Genomic DNA, 23,495 nt, shown 5'->3' on the forward strand with positions numbered 1-23,495 from the left:
ATTTGCAGAATATATTGAATGACCAGTAGAGGGAGTGCTTCAGAAGAAACTTTCTCGGAGTTGCTGACAACCCAAAAAAAAAGTTCAGCAACTTTCGGCTTGATTTACTAATTACATGGTAAGTCAAACTCTCAATTTATCATTTTGCTTTTCCTTAATGAAGTTCATAGCATCTGACGGCTCTCAGCACCTTTTAGTGTGGTCTTCTGCATGAATATTATTTGTCAAGACTGAAGCGATATGGTTGAAGCTATGGGCATCATGATAGCTTATCAAAGATGTTGACTGTCTACAAGGCTGACAATCCTACTTTAGATACTTGTGCTAGCAATATGTCATCAGAGGAAATTGGCGTGTTTGAGGCTGGAATGAGGTGTCTTATTTTAGAACAATTGCCTTAGTTTCACATGGAGGGAAGCTATTTTAACCTTCCTCCCTCAACTCTTTATATGGGACGCTTATAGTCGAGCAGGATTGTCTTTAGTATATTCTGTATTCTTGTACCTCTGCCACCCTTTTCAAAAGGGGAGCTCAATGCTTTCAATGTTGCAGAGTCTTTTCCCATTACACATTCCACTTGCCTTGCAGTCATAATTACAGATAGTTACCTAGTGCGGAATTGCTAATGCCTCATTGTTCTGTGTAATTGTCATCCATGGCTACTCATCAAGATGTGCCCTGACATCATAAAGCTACAGCAGGATGTCATCTGACTTGAGGGCAAGCTATAGGATACATTTATCATGTTACTGAAATGGGTAGCAGGCTAATCAGGACTCCCAGCTGTAGGCAAAGATGGGGAGATGGAAGAAACACAGGCATTATTTGAGATGTATTCATTTATTCAAGGTATGGGTGATAATATTCTCAGGTTCTCTATATGTTAACTGATAGGGATGTGCAAGAAGGACGATGGTAGAACCTGTTGTTCATAGTTTTTATCATTACCAGTAACTGCAGCATAAACCTTCCTCCATAAACGTATCGGATCACTTAATAGTTATAGGCGTACCATAGTCTAAAATAATTCAAGTGAGCAGATTATGCTGTCACTTGGCTAGCAATGAGGTCTTTTTGTATTTACATTCTAATATAGGTGGTAGAGTTGTGGAAAGAGCGGTAGCAAATGAGTCTTAGGATTGGGAGATGTATGATAGGTTGAAATAATTTGAGATTTGAATTCTTTTTGAGCTGTGGGATTTTACAATATTACAGCCGCCATAGTACTGATTATTAACTCTTTATCAAAATGTGTTTGTTGTTGTGTTGTATTACTTTGGAAATATTCAAGTTCTGTTAATAGACTAACAGTGGACTTTCCCATTTGCAGAATATATTGAATGACCAGTAGAGGGAGTGCTTCAGAAGAAACTTTCTCGGAGTTGCTGACAACCCAAAAAAAAAGTTCAGCAACTTTCGGCTTGATTTACTAATTACATGGTAAGTCAAACTCTCAATTTATCATTTTGCTTTTCCTTAATGAAGTTCATAGCATCTGACGGCTCTCAGCACCTTTTAGTGTGGTCTTCTGCATGAATATTATTTGTCAAGACTGAAGCAATATGGTTGAAGCTACGGGCATCATGATAGCTTATCAAAGATGTTGACTGTCTGCAAGGCTGACAATCCTACTTTAGATACTTGTGCTAGCAATATGTCATCAGAGGAAATTGGCGTGTTTGAGGCTGGAATGAGGTGTCTTATTTTAGAACAATTGCCTTAGTTTCACATGGAGGGAAGCTATTTTAACCTTCCTCCCTCAACTCTTTATATGGGACGCTTATAGTCGAGAAGGATTGTCTTTAGTATATTCTGTATTCTTGTACCTCTGCCACCCTTTTCAAAAGGGGAGCTCAATGCTTTCAATGTTGCAGAGTCTTTTCCCATTACACATTCCACTTGCCTTGCAGTCATAATTACAGATAGTTACCTAGTGCGGAATTGCTAATGCCTCATTGTTCTGTGTAATTGTCATCCATGGCTACTCATCAAGATGTGCCCTGACATCATAAAGCTACAGCAGGATGTCATCTGACTTGAGGGCAAGCTATAGGATACATTTATCATGTTACTGAAATGGGTAGCAGGCTAATCAGGACTCCCAGCTGTAGGCAAAGATGGGGAGATGGAAGAAACACAGGCATTATTTGAGATGTATTCATTTATTCAAGGTATGGGTGATAATATTCTCAGGTTCTCCATATGTTAACTGATAGGGATGTGCAAGAAGGACGATGGTAGAACCTGTTGTTCATAGTTTTTATCATTACCAGTAACTGCAGCATAAACCTTCCTCCATAAACGTATCGGATCACTTAATAGTTATAGGCGTACCATAGTCTAAAATAATTCAAGTGAGCAGATTATGCTGTCACTTGGCTAGCAATGAGGTCTTTTTGTATTTACATTCTAATATAGGTGGTAGAGTTGTGGAAAGAGCGGTAGCAAATGAGTCTTAGGATTGGGAGATGTATGATAGGTTGAAATAATTTGAGATTTGAATTCTTTTTGAGCTGTGGGATTTTACAATATTACAGCCGCCATAGTACTGATTATTAACTCTTTATCAAAATGTGTTTGTTGTTGTGTTGTATTACTTTGGAAATATTCAAGTTCTGTTAATAGACTAACAGTGGACTTTCCCATTTGCAGAATATATTGAATGACCAGTAGAGGGAGTGCTTCAGAAGAAACTTTCTCGGAGTTGCTGACAACCCAAAAAAAAAGTTCAGCAACTTTCGGCTTGATTTACTAATTACATGGTAAGTCAAACTCTCAATTTATCATTTTGCTTTTCCTTAATGAAGTTCATAGCATCTGACGGCTCTCAGCACCTTTTAGTGTGGTCTTCTGCATGAATATTATTTGTCAAGACTGAAGCAATATGGTTGAAGCTACGGGCATCATGATAGCTTATCAAAGATGTTGACTGTCTGCAAGGCTGACAATCCTACTTTAGATACTTGTGCTAGCAATATGTCATCAGAGGAAATTGGCGTGTTTGAGGCTGGAATGAGGTGTCTTATTTTAGAACAATTGCCTTAGTTTCACATGGAGGGAAGCTATTTTAACCTTCCTCCCTCAACTCTTTATATGGGACGCTTATAGTCGAGAAGGATTGTCTTTAGTATATTCTGTATTCTTGTACCTCTGCCACCCTTTTCAAAAGGGGAGCTCAATGCTTTCAATGTTGCAGAGTCTTTTCCCATTACACATTCCACTTGCCTTGCAGTCATAATTACAGATAGTTACCTAGTGCGGAATTGCTAATGCCTCATTGTTCTGTGTAATTGTCATCCATGGCTACTCATCAAGATGTGCCCTGACATCATAAAGCTACAGCAGGATGTCATCTGACTTGAGGGCAAGCTATAGGATACATTTATCATGTTACTGAAATGGGTAGCAGGCTAATCAGGACTCCCAGCTGTAGGCAAAGATGGGGAGATGGAAGAAACACAGGCATTATTTGAGATGTATTCATTTATTCAAGGTATGGGTGATAATATTCTCAGGTTCTCCATATGTTAACTGATAGGGATGTGCAAGAAGGACGATGGTAGAACCTGTTGTTTATAGTTTTTATCATTACCAGTAACTGCAGCATAAACCTTCCTCCATAAACGTATCGGATCACTTAATAGTTATAGGCGTACCATAGTCTAAAATAATTCAAGTGAGCAGATTATGCTGTCACTTGGCTAGCAATGAGGTCTTTTTGTATTTACATTCTAATATAGGTGGTAGAGTTGTGGAAAGAGCGGTAGCAAATGAGTCTTAGGATTGGGAGATGTATGATAGGTTGAAATAATTTGAGATTTGAATTCTTTTTGAGCTGTGGGATTTTACAATATTACAGCCGCCATAGTACTAATTATTAACTCTTTATCAAAATGTGTTTGTTGTTGTGTTGTATTACTTTGGAAATATTCAAGTTCTGTTCATAGACTAACAGTGGACTTTCCCATTTGCAGAATATATTGAATGACCAGTAGAGGGAGTGCTTCAGAAGAAACTTTCTCGGAGTTGCTGACAACCCAAAAAAAAAGTTCAGCAGCTTTCGGCTTGATTTACCAATTTACATGGTGAGTCACTCTCAATTTATCATTTTGCTTTTCCTTAATGAAGTTCATAGCATCTGACGGCTCTCAGCACCTTTTAGTGTGGTCTTCTGCATGAATATTATTTGTCAAGACTGAAGCGATATGGTTGAAGCTACGGGCATCATGATAGCTTATCAAAGATGTTGACTGTCTACAAGGCTGACAATCCTACTTTAGATACTTGTGCTAGCAATATGTCATCAGAGGAAATTGGCGTGTTTGAGGCTGGAATGAGGTGTCTTATTTTAGAACAATTGCCTTAGTTTCACATGGAGGGAAGCTATTTTAACCTTCCTCCCTCAACTCTTTATATGGGACGCTTATAGTCGAGAAGGATTGTCTTTAGTATATTCTGTATTCTGGTACCTCTGCCACCCTTTTCAAAAGGGGAGCTCAATGCTTTCAATGTTGCAGAGTCTTTTCCCATTACACATTCCACTTGCCTTGCAGTCATAATTACAGATAGTTACCTAGTGCGGAATTGCTAATGCCTCATTGTTCTGTGTAATTGTCATCCATGGCTACTCATCAAGATGTGCCCTGACATCATAAAGCTACAGCAGGATGTCATCTGACTTGAGGGCAAGCTATAGGATACATTTATCATGTTACTGAAATGGGTAGCAGGCTAATCAGGACTCCCAGCTGTAGGCAAAGATGGGGAGATGGAAGAAACACAGGCATTATTTGAGATGTATTCATTTATTCAAGGTATGGGTGATAATATTCTCAGGTTCTCTATATGTTAACTGATAGGGATGTGCAAGAAGGACGATGGTAGAACCTGTTGTTCATAGTTTTTATCATTACCAGTAACTGCAGCATAAACCTTCCTCCATAAACGTATCGGATCACTTAATAGTTATAGGCGTACCATAGTCTAAAATAATTCAAGTGAGCAGATTATGCTGTCACTTGGCTAGCAATGAGGTCTTTTTGTATTTACATTCTAATATAGGTGGTAGAGTTGTGGAAAGAGCGGTAGCAAATGAGTCTTAGGATTGGGAGATGTATGATAGGTTGAAATAATTTGAGATTTGAATTCTTTTTGAGCTGTGGGATTTTACAATATTACAGCCGCCATAGTACTGATTATTAACTCTTTATAAAAATGTGTTTGTTGTTGTGTTGTATTACTTTGGAAATATTCAAGTTCTGTTAATAGACTAACAGTGGACTTTCCTATTTGCAGAATATATTGAATGACCAGTAGAGGGAGTGCTTCAGAAGAAACTTTCTCGGAGTTGCTGACAACCCAAAAAAAAAGTTCAGCAACTTTCGGCTTGATTTACTAATTACATGGTAAGTCAAACTCTCAATTTATCATTTTGCTTTTCCTTAATGAAGTTCATAGCATCTGACGGCTCTCAGCACCTTTTAGTGTGGTCTTCTGCATGAATATTATTTGTCAAGACTGAAGCGATATGGTTGAAGCTATGGGCATCATGATAGCTTATCAAAGATGTTGACTGTCTACAAGGCTGACAATCCTACTTTAGATACTTGTGCTAGCAATATGTCATCAGAGGAAATTGGCGTGTTTGAGGCTGGAATGAGGTGTCTTATTTTAGAACAATTGCCTTAGTTTCACATGGAGGGAAGCTATTTTAACCTTCCTCCCTCAACTCTTTATATGGGACGCTTATAGTCGAGCAGGATTGTCTTTAGTATAGTCTGTATTCTTGTACCTCTGCCACCCTTTTCAAAAGGGGAGCTCAATGCTTTCAATGTTGCAGAGTCTTTTCCCATTACACATTCCACTTGCCTTGCAGTCATAATTACAGATAGTTACCTAGTGCGGAATTGCTAATGCCTCATTGTTCTGTGTAATTGTCATCCATGGCTACTCATCAAGATGTGCCCTGACATCATAAAGCTACAGCAGGATGTCATCTGACTTGAGGGCAAGCTATAGGATACATTTATCATGTTACTGAAATGGGTAGCAGGCTAATCAGGACTCCCAGCTGTAGGCAAAGATGGGGAGATGGAAGAAACACAGGCATTATTTGAGATGTATTCATTTATTCAAGGTATGGGTGATAATATTCTCAGGTTCTCTATATGTTAACTGATAGGGATGTGCAAGAAGGACGATGGTAGAACCTGTTGTTCATAGTTTTTATCATTACCAGTAACTGCAGCATAAACCTTCCTCCATAAACGTATCGGATCACTTAATAGTTATAGGCGTACCATAGTCTAAAATAATTCAAGTGAGCAGATTATGCTGTCACTTGGCTAGCAATGAGGTCTTTTTGTATTTACATTCTAATATAGGTGGTAGAGTTGTGGAAAGAGCGGTAGCAAATGAGTCTTAGGATTGGGAGATGTATGATAGGTTGAAATAATTTGAGATTTGAATTCTTTTTGAGCTGTGGGATTTTACAATATTACAGCCGCCATAGTACTGATTATTAACTCTTTATCAAAATGTGTTTGTTGTTGTGTTGTATTACTTTGGAAATATTCAAGTTCTGTTAATAGACTAACAGTGGACTTTCCCATTTGCAGAATATATTGAATGACCAGTAGAGGGAGTGCTTCAGAAGAAACTTTCTCGGAGTTGCTGACAACCCAAAAAAAAAGTTCAGCAACTTTCGGCTTGATTTACTAATTACATGGTAAGTCAAACTCTCAATTTATCAGTTTGCTTTTCCTTAATGAAGTTCATAGCATCTGACGGCTCTCAGCACCTTTTAGTGTGGTCTTCTGCATGAATATTATTTGTCAAGACTGAAGCGATATGGTTGAAGCTATGGGCATCATGATAGCTTATCAAAGATGTTGACTGTCTACAAGGCTGACAATCCTACTTTAGATACTTGTGCTAGCAATATGTCATCAGAGGAAATTGGCGTGTTTGAGGCTGGAATGAGGTGTCTTATTTTAGAACAATTGCCTTAGTTTCACATGGAGGGAAGCTATTTTAACCTTCCTCCCTCAACTCTTTATATGGGACGCTTATAGTCGAGCAGGATTGTCTTTAGTATAGTCTGTATTCTTGTACCTCTGCCACCCTTTTCAAAAGGGGAGCTCAATGCTTTCAATGTTGCAGAGTCTTTTCCCATTACACATTCCACTTGCCTTGCAGTCATAATTACAGATAGTTACCTAGTGCGGAATTGCTAATGCCTCATTGTTCTGTGTAATTGTCATCCATGGCTACTCATCAAGATGTGCCCTGACATCATAAAGCTACAGCAGGATGTCATCTGACTTGAGGGCAAGCTATAGGATACATTTATCATGTTACTGAAATGGGTAGCAGGCTAATCAGGACTCCCAGCTGTAGGCAAAGATGGGGAGATGGAAGAAACACAGGCATTATTTGAGATGTATTCATTTATTCAAGGTATGGGTGATAATATTCTCAGGTTCTCTATATGTTAACTGATAGGGATGTGCAAGAAGGACGATGGTAGAACCTGTTGTTCATAGTTTTTATCATTACCAGTAACTGCAGCATAAACCTTCCTCCATAAACGTATCGGATCACTTAATAGTTATAGGCGTACCATAGTCTAAAATAATTCAAGTGAGCAGATTATGCTGTCACTTGGCTAGCAATGAGGTCTTTTTGTATTTACATTCTAATATAGGTGGTAGAGTTGTGGAAAGAGCGGTAGCAAATGAGTCTTAGGATTGGGAGATGTATGATAGGTTGAAATAATTTGAGATTTGAATTCTTTTTGAGCTGTGGGATTTTACAATATTACAGCCGCCATAGTACTGATTATTAACTCTTTATCAAAATGTGTTTGTTGTTGTGTTGTATTACTTTGGAAATATTCAAGTTCTGTTAATAGACTAACAGTGGACTTTCCCATTTGCAGAATATATTGAATGACCAGTAGAGGGAGTGCTTCAGAAGAAACTTTCTCGGAGTTGCTGACAACCCAAAAAAAAAGTTCAGCAACTTTCGGCTTGATTTACTAATTACATGGTAAGTCAAACTCTCAATTTATCATTTTGCTTTTCCTTAATGAAGTTCATAGCATCTGACGGCTCTCAGCACCTTTTAGTGTGGTCTTCTGCATGAATATTATTTGTCAAGACTGAAGCGATATGGTTGAAGCTATGGGCATCATGATAGCTTATCAAAGATGTTGACTGTCTACAAGGCTGACAATCCTACTTTAGATACTTGTGCTAGCAATATGTCATCAGAGGAAATTGGCGTGTTTGAGGCTGGAATGAGGTGTCTTATTTTAGAACAATTGCCTTAGTTTCACATGGAGGGAAGCTATTTTAACCTTCCTCCCTCAACTCTTTATATGGGACGCTTATAGTCGAGCAGGATTGTCTTTAGTATATTCTGTATTCTTGTACCTCTGCCACCCTTTTCAAAAGGGGAGCTCAATGCTTTCAATGTTGCAGAGTCTTTTCCCATTACACATTCCACTTGCCTTGCAGTCATAATTACAGATAGTTACCTAGTGCGGAATTGCTAATGCCTCATTGTTCTGTGTAATTGTCATCCATGGCTACTCATCAAGATGTGCCCTGACATCATAAAGCTACAGCAGGATGTCATCTGACTTGAGGGCAAGCTATAGGATACATTTATCATGTTACTGAAATGGGTAGCAGGCTAATCAGGACTCCCAGCTGTAGGCAAAGATGGGGAGATGGAAGAAACACAGGCATTATTTGAGATGTATTCATTTATTCAAGGTATGGGTGATAATATTCTCAGGTTCTCTATATGTTAACTGATAGGGATGTGCAAGAAGGACGATGGTAGAACCTGTTGTTCATAGTTTTTATCATTACCAGTAACTGCAGCATAAACCTTCCTCCATAAACGTATCGGATCACTTAATAGTTATAGGCGTACCATAGTCTAAAATAATTCAAGTGAGCAGATTATGCTGTCACTTGGCTAGCAATGAGGTCTTTTTGTATTTACATTCTAATATAGGTGGTAGAGTTGTGGAAAGAGCGGTAGCAAATGAGTCTTAGGATTGGGAGATGTATGATAGGTTGAAATAATTTGAGATTTGAATTCTTTTTGAGCTGTGGGATTTTACAATATTACAGCCGCCATAGTACTGATTATTAACTCTTTATCAAAATGTGTTTGTTGTTGTGTTGTATTACTTTGGAAATATTCAAGTTCTGTTAATAGACTAACAGTGGACTTTCCCATTTGCAGAATATATTGAATGACCAGTAGAGGGAGTGCTTCAGAAGAAACTTTCTCGGAGTTGCTGACAACCCAAAAAAAAAGTTCAGCAACTTTCGGCTTGATTTACTAATTACATGGTAAGTCAAACTCTCAATTTATCATTTTGCTTTTCCTTAATGAAGTTCATAGCATCTGACGGCTCTCAGCACCTTTTAGTGTGGTCTTCTGCATGAATATTATTTGTCAAGACTGAAGCAATATGGTTGAAGCTACGGGCATCATGATAGCTTATCAAAGATGTTGACTGTCTGCAAGGCTGACAATCCTACTTTAGATACTTGTGCTAGCAATATGTCATCAGAGGAAATTGGCGTGTTTGAGGCTGGAATGAGGTGTCTTATTTTAGAACAATTGCCTTAGTTTCACATGGAGGGAAGCTATTTTAACCTTCCTCCCTCAACTCTTTATATGGGACGCTTATAGTCGAGAAGGATTGTCTTTAGTATATTCTGTATTCTTGTACCTCTGCCACCCTTTTCAAAAGGGGAGCTCAATGCTTTCAATGTTGCAGAGTCTTTTCCCATTACACATTCCACTTGCCTTGCAGTCATAATTACAGATAGTTACCTAGTGCGGAATTGCTAATGCCTCATTGTTCTGTGTAATTGTCATCCATGGCTACTCATCAAGATGTGCCCTGACATCATAAAGCTACAGCAGGATGTCATCTGACTTGAGGGCAAGCTATAGGATACATTTATCATGTTACTGAAATGGGTAGCAGGCTAATCAGGACTCCCAGCTGTAGGCAAAGATGGGGAGATGGAAGAAACACAGGCATTATTTGAGATGTATTCATTTATTCAAGGTATGGGTGATAATATTCTCAGGTTCTCCATATGTTAACTGATAGGGATGTGCAAGAAGGACGATGGTAGAACCTGTTGTTCATAGTTTTTATCATTACCAGTAACTGCAGCATAAACCTTCCTCCATAAACGTATCGGATCACTTAATAGTTATAGGCGTACCATAGTCTAAAATAATTCAAGTGAGCAGATTATGCTGTCACTTGGCTAGCAATGAGGTCTTTTTGTATTTACATTCTAATATAGGTGGTAGAGTTGTGGAAAGAGCGGTAGCAAATGAGTCTTAGGATTGGGAGATGTATGATAGGTTGAAATAATTTGAGATTTGAATTCTTTTTGAGCTGTGGGATTTTACAATATTACAGCCGCCATAGTACTGATTATTAACTCTTTATCAAAATGTGTTTGTTGTTGTGTTGTATTACTTTGGAAATATTCAAGTTCTGTTAATAGACTAACAGTGGACTTTCCCATTTGCAGAATATATTGAATGACCAGTAGAGGGAGTGCTTCAGAAGAAACTTTCTCGGAGTTGCTGACAACCCAAAAAAAAAGTTCAGCAGCTTTCGGCTTGATTTACCAATTTACATGGGGAGTCAAACTCTCAATTTATCATTTTGCTTTTCCTTAATGAAGTTCATAGCATCTGACGGCTCTCAGCACCTTTTAGTGTGGTCTTCTGCATGAATATTATTTGTCAAGACTGAAGCAATATGGTTGAAGCTACGGGCATCATGATAGCTTATCAAAGATGTTGACTGTCTGCAAGGCTGACAATCCTACTTTAGATACTTGTGCTAGCAATATGTCATCAGAGGAAATTGGCGTGTTTGAGGCTGGAATGAGGTGTCTTATTTTAGAACAATTGCCTTAGTTTCACATGGAGGGAAGCTATTTTAACCTTCCTCCCTCAACTCTTTATATGGGACGCTTATAGTCGAGCAGGATTGTCTTTAGTATATTCTGTATTCTTGTACCTCTGCCACCCTTTTCAAAAGGGGAGCTCAATGCTTTCAATGTTGCAGAGTCTTTTCCCATTACACATTCCACTTGCCTTGCAGTCATAATTACAGATAGTTACCTAGTGCGGAATTGCTAATGCCTCATTGTTCTGTGTAATTGTCATCCATGGCTACTCATCAAGATGTGCCCTGACATCATAAAGCTACAGCAGGATGTCATCTGACTTGAGGGCAAGCTATAGGATACATTTATCATGTTACTGAAATGGGTAGCAGGCTAATCAGGACTCCCAGCTGTAGGCAAAGATGGGGAGATGGAAGAAACACAGGCATTATTTGAGATGTATTCATTTATTCAAGGTATGGGTGATAATATTCTCAGGTTCTCTATATGTTAACTGATAGGGATGTGCAAGAAGGACGATGGTAGAACCTGTTGTTCATAGTTTTTATCATTACCAGTAACTGCAGCATAAACCTTCCTCCATAAACGTATCGGATCACTTAATAGTTATAGGCGTACCATAGTCTAAAATAATTCAAGTGAGCAGATTATGCTGTCACTTGGCTAGCAATGAGGTCTTTTTGTATTTACATTCTAATATAGGTGGTAGAGTTGTGGAAAGAGCGGTAGCAAATGAGTCTTAGGATTGGGAGATGTATGATAGGTTGAAATAATTTGAGATTTGAATTCTTTTTGAGCTGTGGGATTTTACAATATTACAGCCGCCATAGTACTGATTATTAACTCTTTATCAAAATGTGTTTGTTGTTGTGTTGTATTACTTTGGAAATATTCAAGTTCTGTTAATAGACTAACAGTGGACTTTCCCATTTGCAGAATATATTGAATGACCAGTAGAGGGAGTGCTTCAGAAGAAACTTTCTCGGAGTTGCTGACAACCCAAAAAAAAAGTTCAGCAACTTTCGGCTTGATTTACTAATTACATGGTAAGTCAAACTCTCAATTTATCATTTTGCTTTTCCTTAATGAAGTTCATAGCATCTGACGGCTCTCAGCACCTTTTAGTGTGGTCTTCTGCATGAATATTATTTGTCAAGACTGAAGCAATATGGTTGAAGCTACGGGCATCATGATAGCTTATCAAAGATGTTGACTGTCTGCAAGGCTGACAATCCTACTTTAGATACTTGTGCTAGCAATATGTCATCAGAGGAAATTGGCGTGTTTGAGGCTGGAATGAGGTGTCTTATTTTAGAACAATTGCCTTAGTTTCACATGGAGGGAAGCTATTTTAACCTTCCTCCCTCAACTCTTTATATGGGACGCTTATAGTCGAGAAGGATTGTCTTTAGTATATTCTGTATTCTTGTACCTCTGCCACCCTTTTCAAAAGGGGAGCTCAATGCTTTCAATGTTGCAGAGTCTTTTCCCATTACACATTCCACTTGCCTTGCAGTCATAATTACAGATAGTTACCTAGTGCGGAATTGCTAATGCCTCATTGTTCTGTGTAATTGTCATCCATGGCTACTCATCAAGATGTGCCCTGACATCATAAAGCTACAGCAGGATGTCATCTGACTTGAGGGCAAGCTATAGGATACATTTATCATGTTACTGAAATGGGTAGCAGGCTAATCAGGACTCCCAGCTGTAGGCAAAGATGGGGAGATGGAAGAAACACAGGCATTATTTGAGATGTATTCATTTATTCAAGGTATGGGTGATAATATTCTCAGGTTCTCCATATGTTAACTGATAGGGATGTGCAAGAAGGACGATGGTAGAACCTGTTGTTCATAGTTTTTATCATTACCAGTAACTGCAGCATAAACCTTCCTCCATAAACGTATCGGATCACTTAATAGTTATAGGCGTACCATAGTCTAAAATAATTCAAGTGAGCAGATTATGCTGTCACTTGGCTAGCAATGAGGTCTTTTTGTATTTACATTCTAATATAGGTGGTAGAGTTGTGGAAAGAGCGGTAGCAAATGAGTCTTAGGATTGGGAGATGTATGATAGGTTGAAATAATTTGAGATTTGAATTCTTTTTGAGCTGTGGGATTTTACAATATTACAGCCGCCATAGTACTGATTATTAACTCTTTATCAAAATGTGTTTGTTGTTGTGTTGTATTACTTTGGAAATATTCAAGTTCTGTTAATAGACTAACAGTGGACTTTCCCATTTGCAGAATATATTGAATGACCAGTAGAGGGAGTGCTTCAGAAGAAACTTTCTCGGAGTTGCTGACAACCCAAAAAAAAAGTTCAGCAGCTTTCGGCTTGATTTACCAATTTACATGGGGAGTCAAACTCTCAATTTATCATTTTGCTTTTCCTTAATGAAGTTCATAGCATCTGACGGCTCTCAGCACCTTTTAGTGTGGTCTTCTGCATGAATATTATTTGTCAAGACTGAAGCAATATGGTTGAAGCTACGGGCATCATGATAGCTTATCAAAGATGTTGACTGTCTGCAAGGCTGACAATCCTACTTTAGATACTTGTGCTAGCAATATGTCATCAGAGGAAATTGGCGTGTTTGAGGCTGGAATGAGGTGTCTTATTTTAGAACAATTGCCTTAGTTTCACATGGAGGGAAGCTATTTTAACCTTCCTCCCTCAACTCTTTATATGGGACGCTTATAGTCGAGCAGGATTGTCTTTAGTATATTCTGTATTCTTGTACCTCTGCCACCCTTTTCAAAAGGGGAGCTCAATGCTTTCAATGTTGCAGAGTCTTTTCCCATTACACATTCCACTTGCCTTGCAGTCATAATTACAGATAGTTACCTAGTGCGGAATTGCTAATGCCTCATTGTTCTGTGTAATTGTCATCCATGGCTACTCATCAAGATGTGCCCTGACATCATAAAGCTACAGCAGGATGTCATCTGACTTGAGGGCAAGCTATAGGATACATTTATCATGTTACTGAAATGGGTAGCAGGCTAATCAGGACTCCCAGCTGTAGGCAAAGATGGGGAGATGGAAGAAACACAGGCATTATTTGAGATGTATTCATTTATTCAAGGTATGGGTGATAATATTCTCAGGTTCTCTATATGTTAACTGATAGGGATGTGCAAGAAGGACGATGGTAGAACCTGTTGTTCATAGTTTTTATCATTACCAGTAACTGCAGCATAAACCTTCCTCCATAAACGTATCGGATCACTTAATAGTTATAGGCGTACCATAGTCTAAAATAATTCAAGTGAGCAGATTATGCTGTCACTTGGCTAGCAATGAGGTCTTTTTGTATTTACATTCTAATATAGGTGGTAGAGTTGTGGAAAGAGCGGTAGCAAATGAGTCTTAGGATTGGGAGATGTATGATAGGTTGAAATAATTTGAGATTTGAATTCTTTTTGAGCTGTGGGATTTTACAATATTACAGCCGCCATAGTACTGATTATTAACTCTTTATCAAAATGTGTTTGTTGTTGTGTTGTATTACTTTGGAAATATTCAAGTTCTGTTAATAGACTAACAGTGGACTTTCCCATTTGCAGAATATATTGAATGACCAGTAGAGGGAGTGCTTCAGAAGAAACTTTCTCGGAGTTGCTGACAACCCAAAAAAAAAGTTCAGCAACTTTCGGCTTGATTTACTAATTACATGGTAAGTCAAACTCTCAATTTATCATTTTGCTTTTCCTTAATGAAGTTCATAGCATCTGACGGCTCTCAGCACCTTTTAGTGTGGTCTTCTGCATGAATATTATTTGTCAAGACTGAAGCAATATGGTTGAAGCTACGGGCATCATGATAGCTTATCAAAGATGTTGACTGTCTGCAAGGCTGACAATCCTACTTTAGATACTTGTGCTAGCAATATGTCATCAGAGGAAATTGGCGTGTTTGAGGCTGGAATGAGGTGTCTTATTTTAGAACAATTGCCTTAGTTTCACATGGAGGGAAGCTATTTTAACCTTCCTCCCTCAACTCTTTATATGGGACGCTTATAGTCGAGAAGGATTGTCTTTAGTATATTCTGTATTCTTGTACCTCTGCCACCCTTTTCAAAAGGGGAGCTCAATGCTTTCAATGTTGCAGAGTCTTTTCCCATTACACATTCCACTTGCCTTGCAGTCATAATTACAGATAGTTACCTAGTGCGGAATTGCTAATGCCTCATTGTTCTGTGTAATTGTCATCCATGGCTACTCATCAAGATGTGCCCTGACATCATAAAGCTACAGCAGGATGTCATCTGACTTGAGGGCAAGCTATAGGATACATTTATCATGTTACTGAAATGGGTGGCAGGCTAATCAGGACTCCCAGCTGTAGGCAAAGATGGGGAGATGGAAGAAACACAGGCATTATTTGAGATGTATTCATTTATTCAAGGTATGGGTGATAATATTCTCAGGTTCTCTATATGTTAACTGATAGGGATGTGCAAGAAGGACGATGGTAGAACCTGTTGTTCATAGTTTTTATCATTACCAGTAACTGCAGCATAAACCTTCCTCCATAAACGTATCGGATCACTTAATAGTTATAGGCGTACCATAGTCTAAAATAATTCAAGTGAGCAGATTATGCTGTCACTTGGCTAGCAATGAGGTCTTTTTGTATTTACATTCTAATATAGGTGGTAGAGTTGTGGAAAGAGCGGTAGCAAATGAGTCTTAGGATTGGGAGATGTATGATAGGTTGAAATAATTTGAGATTTGAATTCTTTTTGAGCTGTGGGATTTTACAATATTACAGCCGCCATAGTACTGATTATTAACTCTTTATCAAAATGTGTTTGTTGTTGTGTTGTATTACTTTGGAAATATTCAAGTTCTGTTAATAGACTAACAGTGGACTTTCCCATTTGCAGAATATATTGAATGACCAGTAGAGGGAGTGCTTCAGAAGAAACTTTCTCGGAGTTGCTGACAACCCAAAAAAAAAGTTCAGCAACTTTCGGCTTGATTTACTAATTACATGGTAAGTCAAACTCTCAATTTATCATTTTGCTTTTCCTTAATGAAGTTCATAGCATCTGACGGCTCTCAGCACCTTTTAGTGTGGTCTTCTGCATGAATATTATTTGTCAAGACTGAAGCAATATGGTTGAAGCTACGGGCATCATGATAGCTTATCAAAGATGTTGACTGTCTGCAAGGCTGACAATCCTACTTTAGATACTTGTGCTAGCAATATGTCATCAGAGGAAATTGGCGTGTTTGAGGCTGGAATGAGGTGTCTTATTTTAGAACAATTGCCTTAGTTTCACATGGAGGGAAGCTATTTTAACCTTCCTCCCTCAACTCTTTATATGGGACGCTTATAGTCGAGAAGGATTGTCTTTAGTATATTCTGTATTCTTGTACCTCTGCCACCCTTTTCAAAAGGGGAGCTCAATGCTTTCAATGTTGCAGAGTCTTTTCCCATTACACATTCCACTTGCCTTGCAGTCATAATTACAGATAGTTACCTAGTGCGGAATTGCTAATGCCTCATTGTTCTGTGTAATTGTCATCCATGGCTACTCATCAAGATGTGCCCTGACATCATAAAGCTACAGCAGGATGTCATCTGACTTGAGGGCAAGCTATAGGATACATTTATCATGTTACTGAAATGGGTAGCAGGCTAATCAGGACTCCCAGCTGTAGGCAAAGATGGGGAGATGGAAGAAACACAGGCATTATTTGAGATGTATTCATTTATTCAAGGTATGGGTGATAATATTCTCAGGTTCTCCATATGTTAACTGATAGGGATGTGCAAGAAGGACGATGGTAGAACCTGTTGTTCATAGTTTTTATCATTACCAGTAACTGCAGCATAAACCTTCCTCCATAAACGTATCGGATCACTTAATAGTTATAGGCGTACCATAGTCTAAAATAATTCAAGTGAGCAGATTATGCTGTCACTTGGCTAGCAATGAGGTCTTTTTGTATTTACATTCTAATATAGGTGGTAGAGTTGTGGAAAGAGCGGTAGCAAATGAGTCTTAGGATTGGGAGATGTATGATAGGTTGAAATAATTTGAGATTTGAATTCTTTTTGAGCTGTGGGATTTTACAATATTACAGCCGCCATAGTACTGATTATTAACTCTTTATCAAAATGTGTTTGTTGTTGTGTTGTATTACTTTGGAAATATTCAAGTTCTGTTAATAGACTAACAGTGGACTTTCCCATTTGCAGAATATATTGAATGACCAGTAGAGGGAGTGCTTCAGAAGAAACTTTCTCGGAGTTGCTGACAACCCAAAAAAAAAGTTCAGCAGCTTTCGGCTTGATTTACCAATTTACATGGGGAGTCAAACTCTCAATTTATCATTTTGCTTTTCCTTAATGAAGTTCATAGCATCTGACGGCTCTCAGCACCTTTTAGTGTGGTCTTCTGCATGAATATTATTTGTCAAGAATGAAGCAATATGGTTGAAGCTACGGGCATCATGATAGCTTATCAAAGATGTTGACTGTCTGCAAGGCTGACAATCCTACTTTAGATACTTGTGCTAGCAATATGTCATCAGAGGAAATTGGCGTGTTTGAGGCTGGAATGAGGTGTCTTATTTTAGAACAATTGCCTTAGTTTCACATGGAGGGAAGCTATTTTAACCTTCCTCCCTCAACTCTTTATATGGGACGCTTATAGTCGAGCAGGATTGTCTTTAGTATATTCTGTATTCTTGTACCTCTGCCACCCTTTTCAAAAGGGGAGCTCAATGCTTTCAATGTTGCAGAGTCTTTTCCCATTACACATTCCACTTGCCTTGCAGTCATAATTACAGATAGTTACCTAGTGCGGAATTGCTAATGCCTCATTGTTCTGTGTAATTGTCATCCATGGCTACTCATCAAGATGTGCCCTGACATCATAAAGCTACAGCAGGATGTCATCTGACTTGAGGGCAAGCTATAGGATACATTTATCATGTTACTGAAATGGGTAGCAGGCTAATCAGGACTCCCAGCTGTAGGCAAAGATGGGGAGATGGAAGAAACACAGGCATTATTTGAGATGTATTCATTTATTCAAGGTATGGGTGATAATATTCTCAGGTTCTCTATATGTTAACTGATAGGGATGTGCAAGAAGGACGATGGTAGAACCTGTTGTTCATAGTTTTTATCATTACCAGTAACTGCAGCATAAACCTTCCTCCATAAACGTATCGGATCACTTAATAGTTATAGGCGTACCATAGTCTAAAATAATTCAAGTGAGCAGATTATGCTGTCACTTGGCTAGCAATGAGGTCTTTTTGTATTTACATTCTAATATAGGTGGTAGAGTTGTGGAAAGAGCGGTAGCAAATGAGTCTTAGGATTGGGAGATGTATGATAGGTTGAAATAATTTGAGATTTGAATTCTTTTTGAGCTGTGGGATTTTACAATATTACAGCCGCCATAGTACTGATTATTAACTCTTTATCAAAATGTGTTTGTTGTTGTGTTGTATTACTTTGGAAATATTCAAGTTCTGTTAATAGACTAACAGTGGACTTTCCCATTTGCAGAATATATTGAATGACCAGTAGAGGGAGTGCTTCAGAAGAAACTTTCTCGGAGTTGCTGACAACCCAAAAAAAAAGTTCAGCAACTTTCGGCTTGATTTACTAATTACATGGTAAGTCAAACTCTCAATTTATCATTTTGCTTTTCCTTAATGAAGTTCATAGCATCTGACGGCTCTCAGCACCTTTTAGTGTGGTCTTCTGCATGAATATTATTTGTCAAGACTGAAGCGATATGGTTGAAGCTATGGGCATCATGATAGCTTATCAAAGATGTTGACTGTCTACAAGGCTGACAATCCTACTTTAGATACTTGTGCTAGCAATATGTCATCAGAGGAAATTGGCGTGTTTGAGGCTGGAATGAGGTGTCTTATTTTAGAACAATTGCCTTAGTTTCACATGGAGGGAAGCTATTTTAACCTTCCTCCCTCAACTCTTTATATGGGACGCTTATAGTCGAGCAGGATTGTCTTTAGTATATTCTGTATTCTTGTACCTCTGCCACCCTTTTCAAAAGGGGAGCTCAATGCTTTCAATGTTGCAGAGTCTTTTCCCATTACACATTCCACTTGCCTTGCAGTCATAATTACAGATAGTTACCTAGTGCGGAATTGCTAATGCCTCATTGTTCTGTGTAATTGTCATCCATGGCTACTCATCAAGATGTGCCCTGACATCATAAAGCTACAGCAGGATGTCATCTGACTTGAGGGCAAGCTATAGGATACATTTATCATGTTACTGAAATGGGTAGCAGGCTAATCAGGACTCCCAGCTGTAGGCAAAGATGGGGAGATGGAAGAAACACAGGCATTATTTGAGATGTATTCATTTATTCAAGGTATGGGTGATAATATTCTCAGGTTCTCTATATGTTAACTGATAGGGATGTGCAAGAAGGACGATGGTAGAACCTGTTGTTCATAGTTTTTATCATTACCAGTAACTGCAGCATAAACCTTCCTCCATAAACGTATCGGATCACTTAATAGTTATAGGCGTACCATAGTCTAAAATAATTCAAGTGAGCAGATTATGCTGTCACTTGGCTAGCAATGAGGTCTTTTTGTATTTACATTCTAATATAGGTGGTAGAGTTGTGGAAAGAGCGGTAGCAAATGAGTCTTAGGATTGGGAGATGTATGATAGGTTGAAATAATTTGAGATTTGAATTCTTTTTGAGCTGTGGGATTTTACAATATTACAGCCGCCATAGTACTGATTATTAACTCTTTATCAAAATGTGTTTGTTGTTGTGTTGTATTACTTTGGAAATATTCAAGTTCTGTTAATAGACTAACAGTGGACTTTTCCATTTGCAGAATATATTGAATGACCAGTAGAGGGAGTGCTTCAGAAGAAACTTTCTCGGAGTTGCTGACAACCCAAAAAAAAAGTTCAGCAACTTTCGGCTTGATTTACTAATTACATGGTAAGTCAAACTCTCAATTTATCATTTTGCTTTTCCTTAATGAAGTTCATAGCATCTGACGGCTCTCAGCACCTTTTAGTGTGGTCTTCTGCATGAATATTATTTGTCAAGACTGAAGCAATATGGTTGAAGCTACGGGCATCATGATAGCTTATCAAAGATGTTGACTGTCTGCAAGGCTGACAATCCTACTTTAGATACTTGTGCTAGCAATATGTCATCAGAGGAAATTGGCGTGTTTGAGGCTGGAATGAGGTGTCTTATTTTAGAACAATTGCCTTAGTTTCACATGGAGGGAAGCTATTTTAACCTTCCTCCCTCAACTCTTTATATGGGACGCTTATAGTCGAGAAGGATTGTCTTTAGTATATTCTGTATTCTTGTACCTCTGCCACCCTTTTCAAAAGGGGAGCTCAATGCTTTCAATGTTGCAGAGTCTTTTCCCATTACACATTCCACTTGCCTTGCAGTCATAATTACAGATAGTTACCTAGTGCGGAATTGCTAATGCCTCATTGTTCTGTGTAATTGTCATCCATGGCTACTCATCAAGATGTGCCCTGACATCATAAAGCTACAGCAGGATGTCATCTGACTTGAGGGCAAGCTATAGGATACATTTATCATGTTACTGAAATGGGTAGCAGGCTAATCAGGACTCCCAGCTGTAGGCAAAGATGGGGAGATGGAAGAAACACAGGCATTATTTGAGATGTATTCATTTATTCAAGGTATGGGTGATAATATTCTCAGGTTCTCCATATGTTAACTGATAGGGATGTGCAAGAAGGACGATGGTAGAACCTGTTGTTCATAGTTTTTATCATTACCAGTAACTGCAGCATAAACCTTCCTCCATAAACGTATCGGATCACTTAATAGTTATAGGCGTACCATAGTCTAAAATAATTCAAGTGAGCAGATTATGCTGTCACTTGGCTAGCAATGAGGTCTTTTTGTATTTACATTCTAATATAGGTGGTAGAGTTGTGGAAAGAGCGGTAGCAAATGAGTCTTAGGATTGGGAGATGTATGATAGGTTGAAATAATTTGAGATTTGAATTCTTTTTGAGCTGTGGGATTTTACAATATTACAGCCGCCATAGTACTGATTATTAACTCTTTATCAAAATGTGTTTGTTGTTGTGTTGTATTACTTTGGAAATATTCAAGTTCTGTTAATAGACTAACAGTGGACTTTCCCATTTGCAGAATATATTGAATGACCAGTAGAGGGAGTGCTTCAGAAGAAACTTTCTCGGAGTTGCTGACAACCCAAAAAAAAAGTTCAGCAGCTTTCGGCTTGATTTACCAATTTACATGGGGAGTCAAACTCTCAATTTATCATTTTGCTTTTCCTTAATGAAGTTCATAGCATCTGACGGCTCTCAGCACCTTTTAGTGTGGTCTTCTGCATGAATATTATTTGTCAAGACTGAAGCAATATGGTTGAAGCTACGGGCATCATGATAGCTTATCAAAGATGTTGACTGTCTGCAAGGCTGACAATCCTACTTTAGATACTTGTGCTAGCAATATGTCATCAGAGGAAATTGGCGTGTTTGAGGCTGGAATGAGGTGTCTTATTTTAGAACAATTGCCTTAGTTTCACATGGAGGGAAGCTATTTTAACCTTCCTCCCTCAACTCTTTATATGGGACGCTTATAGTCGAGCAGGATTGTCTTTAGTATATTCTGTATTCTTGTACCTCTGCCACCCTTTTCAAAAGGGGAGCTCAATGCTTTCAATGTTGCAGAGTCTTTTCCCATTACACATTCCACTTGCCTTGCAGTCATAATTACAGATAGTTACCTAGTGCGGAATTGCTAATGCCTCATTGTTCTGTGTAATTGTCATCCATGGCTACTCATCAAGATGTGCCCTGACATCATAAAGCTACAGCAGGATGTCATCTGACTTGAGGGCAAGCTATAGGATACATTTATCATGTTACTGAAATAGGTAGCAGGCTAATCAGGACTCCCAGCTGTAGGCAAAGATGGGGAGATGGAAGAAACACAGGCATTATTTGAGATGTATTCATTTATTCAAGGTATGGGTGATAATATTCTCAGGTTCTCTATATGTTAACTGATAGGGATGTGCAAGAAGGACGATGGTAGAACCTGTTGTTCATAGTTTTTATCATTACCAGTAACTGCAGCATAAACCTTCCTCCATAAACGTATCGGATCACTTAATAGTTATAGGCGTACCATAGTCTAAAATAATTCAAGTGAGCAGATTATGCTGTCACTTGGCTAGCAATGAGGTCTTTTTGTATTTACATTCTAATATAGGTGGTAGAGTTGTGGAAAGAGCGGTAGCAAATGAGTCTTAGGATTGGGAGATGTATGATAGGTTGAAATAATTTGAGATTTGAATTCTTTTTGAGCTGTGGGATTTTACAATATTACAGCCGCCATAGTACTGATTATTAACTCTTTATCAAAATGTGTTTGTTGTTGTGTTGTATTACTTTGGAAATATTCAAGTTCTGTTAATAGACTAACAGTGGACTTTCCCATTTGCAGAATATATTGAATGACCAGTAGAGGGAGTGCTTCAGAAGAAACTTTCTCGGAGTAGCTGACAACCCAAAAAAAAAGTTCAGCAACTTTCGGCTTGATTTACTAATTACATGGTAAGTCAAACTCTCAATTTATCATTTTGCTTTTCCTTAATGAAGTTCATAGCATCTGACGGCTCTCAGCACCTTTTAGTGTGGTCTTCTGCATGAATATTATTTGTCAAGACTGAAGCAATATGGTTGAAGCTACGGGCATCATGATAGCTTATCAAAGATGTTGACTGTCTGCAAGGCTGACAATCCTACTTTAGATACTTGTGCTAGCAATATGTCATCAGAGGAAATTGGCGTGTTTGAGGCTGGAATGAGGTGTCTTATTTTAGAACAATTGCCTTAGTTTCACATGGAGGGAAGCTATTTTAACCTTCCTCCCTCAACTCTTTATATGGGACGCTTATAGTCGAGAAGGATTGTCTTTAGTATATTCTGTATTCTTGTACCTCTGCCACCCTTTTCAAAAGGGGAGCTCAATGCTTTCAATGTTGCAGAGTCTTTTCCCATTACACATTCCACTTGCCTTGCAGTCATAATTACAGATAGTTATCTAGTGCGGAATTGCTAATGCCTCATTGTTCTGTGTAATTGTCATCCATGGCTACTCATCAAGATGTGCCCTGACATCATAAAGCTACAGCAGGATGTCATCTGACTTGAGGGCAAGCTATAGGATACATTTATCATGTTACTGAAATGGGTAGCAGGCTAATCAGGACTCCCAGCTGTAGGCAAAGATGGGGAGATGGAAGAAACACAGGCATTATTTGAGATGTATTCATTTATTCAAGGTATGGGTGATAATATTCTCAGGTTCTCCATATGTTAACTGATAGGGATGTGCAAGAAGGACGATGGTAGAACCTGTTGTTCATAGTTTTTATCATTACCAGTAACTGCAGCATAAACCTTCCTCCATAAACGTATCGGATCACTTAATAGTTATAGGCGTACCATAGT

This window comes from Lissotriton vulgaris, chromosome 11 (genome assembly GCF_964263255.1).
Source record: "Lissotriton vulgaris chromosome 11, aLisVul1.2, whole genome shotgun sequence".
Taxonomy (NCBI): Eukaryota; Metazoa; Chordata; class Amphibia; order Caudata; family Salamandridae; genus Lissotriton; species Lissotriton vulgaris.